The sequence below is a fragment of the Nicotiana sylvestris genome, chromosome 8 (genome assembly GCF_000393655.2).
Source record: "Nicotiana sylvestris chromosome 8, ASM39365v2, whole genome shotgun sequence".
Taxonomy (NCBI): domain Eukaryota; kingdom Viridiplantae; phylum Streptophyta; class Magnoliopsida; order Solanales; family Solanaceae; genus Nicotiana; species Nicotiana sylvestris.
Window position 1 is genome coordinate 134822103 of NC_091064.1, and position 3390 is coordinate 134825492.

Genomic DNA, 3390 nt, shown 5'->3' on the forward strand with positions numbered 1-3390 from the left:
CCACAACCTACAGGCCTCAAATGAATGGAGCTGCAGAAGCCGCCAATAAGAATATCAAGAAGATATTGAGGAAAATGATAGAGAAGCATAAGTAGTGGCACGAAAAGTTATCATTTGCTCTATTGGGGTATCGCACCACAGTTCGCACATCAACCAGGGCAACCCCCTATATGCTGGTTTACGGTACAGAGGCTGTCATTCCCGCTGAGGTAGAAATTCCTTCCTTAAGGATCATACAAGAAGCTGAGCTCGACGACGCAGAGTGGGTAAAAAGTCGTTATGAACAACTAGCCCTTATAGATGGAAAAAGAATGAATGAAGTTTGCCACGGTAAACTCTATCAAAATAGAATGTCCAGAGCCATCAACAAAAGAGTCGAGCCAAGATAATTCACACCGGGGCAGCTGGTGTTAAAGAAAATTTTCCACATCAAGATGAGGCTAAGGGGAAGTTCTCTCCTAACTGGAAGGGTTCATACATGGTTCACCGGGTTATAACAGGAGGAGCCCTCACACTTGCAGAAATGGATGGAGAAGTCTGGCCAAAGCCGATTAATTCAGATGCAGTCTAGCGTTACTATGTGTAATCTTTATGCTTTCCTTATATGATGTAAATTGAACTACGCCTGACCTGATTCCAGTTTAAGAGGGGATACGTAGGCAGCCCTATGGGTTAGGTCACAATTCAATAAAATTTTCATTTCCCCCCACAATTGGAATCTGGGGCAGAATTTTGAGGAGTAATTTCAGCCTATCATTGCAAGAAACAGTCAGAAGCATCAACCCATCAAACTGAGGCAGAATTTTTAGTAGGATCCTCAAATTTTTGTAGCGGGATAGGTTGCAATGTCCCGAGCTACGTCATAGTCGTCGGTTCAAATATAAGCTATTTTTTATTACACACTTATTCCATACTTTTACAAAATCATGCATGTTTACTATCGAAACTACTTTGTTTAGCAATGCTACCCCAATGATACATAGAGTGTCACCAGATCAAAGTCAAGCAAAGCCAGCGGGGATACGAACTAACCTTCCCCCCTTACAAAACTCACGATCTTTCTTTAGATGCAGGCACTAGGATTGCAAATTCTTTAAACACACTATACGCCCACGGGACAAACATCGTTCGAGAATACAACTCTACGAATCATTTGCACTTGCCAATATTTACTATCAGCACACACAAGTAATGCTCTGTAGTCACCATGCTCTCAGTAATCACAATATCGCAATCTGCTATCAGATAGGAAAACTCCACTATCATTCGTTTTTTCGTTTTGCATAAGGCTACTATTCTGCCTTCCAATCCGTATAAGGCTACCATTCTGCCTTCCGAGACTAAACGCTGTCTCCAGCTGCATTTGCTTTCTGCATAAGGCTACCTTTCTACCTTCCAAGACTAAACGATGTCTCCATATGCATCTGCATTGCATAAGGCTACTATTGTGCCTTTCGATCTGCATAAGGCTACCTTTCTGCCTTCCAAGACTAAACGTTGTCTCCATTTGCATCTGCATTGCATAAGGCTACTATTCTGCCTTCCAATCTACATAAGGCTACCATCTTGCCTTCCGAGACTAAACGCTGTCTCCATCTACATCCTGCATAAGGCTACCATTCTGCCTTCCGAGGTTAAGCTCTACCTCTCTCTGCATTTGCATCTTGCATAAGGCTATTATTTTGCCTTCCGAGGCTAACATCTGCCTCCCATTTTCTTCGAAACTAAGCACTATCCCAAGCACTATTTATTTCGTTTTTCTTATGGGCTAAGCTCTACCCTTCAATTTGCAAGACAAAGCTCTGTCTTATCCGCATTATAATACTGCATCCTTCATGGGCTGATATATCGCCAACTCATCCGAAGGTGTCATCGTTTGGAGGCACTATCTTCATAGCCCGAGAATACCATGTCATGGCCTGAGGATCCCTTTCAATCTTTTTTTCATATCATTATTCAAAGGCATAATGGTTTGGAGGCACCATCCGCATAGCCCGAGAGCATCATTTTATGGCCTGCGAATCCTTTATCATACGCTTCATGGTCCAGGACGTCATGGTCTAAGGACGTTATCCTAACCGTCCAAAGAAAATATTCATGGTACGATGGGAATTTGCATCATGTTTAAATTTATGTACCGAATACGCTTGTATTGTTTCATTGCAGGTAAATCGGAGAGCAACGACCATCCCAGCAGGAGCAATCCCGCTCCAGTTCCCCAAGCCATATCAAACCTTAACCATTACCACAAGCCGTCCACTCACCCTGCCCTGATTCCAGTAAAACCAGGGATATGTAGGTAGATCAGAAGCCAGGGTGTGGCCTAACTTCTTCGAACCGTATCGTTCGGTCAAAATTGGTCATCATTTCTTTACTCGAAAACTCCTCTATCCTTCCCGGGTAAAGAGGGGCAGCTGTTGATGCCCAATTTTTCCCTATATATTTTCAATATACAAAATACCTTCAAAGTAGCATATATGCATATATAAGCATGTCCAATGTTTTACTATTTTGCCATATGTTTGAAAGGTTTAAATTGATTTATTTTTCCCTCTTTTATCCACAAAATCTCAATATTATTTCCAAAATTATTATTTTTGATGATTCATTTATTGTATTCTTATATTTATGCCAAAATATGGCTAAGGTAATTTTTACAGTTTCATTTAGTATTTTTTTAAAGCTAATTGCACAAAATTGCAATATTAGCCATTTTAGGTTTAAATTTATCTCATGTTTATAAAATGGGATCCTATATTTATAGATTGTTAATTATATATTATAAATAATTTTAGTTCTTTCAGTTTGTTTTCAAACATTTATTTACTATTTTTTATAAATTAAAAGGTAAAAGTGGCTATTTAAAGTTTAGCCCAAATTAGTTTTCAATTATAACCCAAATCAGGCCCCAATTTCCCTAGCCCAAATTCAATTTTAACCCGACCCCTAACCCAATTAAATCAACCCAACCCGGATTCCCCACCTACCCTTTTAAATATGGGTCGTTGATCGTTCAGATCAACAGCCACCGTTCCCCCTTTTCATTTTTAACTCCAAATGACCCCTTACCCTAACTCATTTTCTACCACCCGCTGCCTTTGAATCCCTTCCCTCTCAATTATATCTGCAACCTCACATGAACCCTAGTTGCCGCCATCTAATTCCACCCTAATTCACCTCAATCCCTGCCTAATCCATGGCCTCTCATGGCCATTTGAGAGGTGTATCGGCTTCCCATGGCTCCTGCATGTTTGTTTCCGTGATTTCATGGCCATATCTCAAAGAGACCTGGTCCATTCCTTGTTCAACCTCTGTCTCTAGTCTTTCTCCGGCCATCCATGGTCGTTCAATGCAGATCCTTGACTTTTTCTAGTTAGATCGGTAACTTTC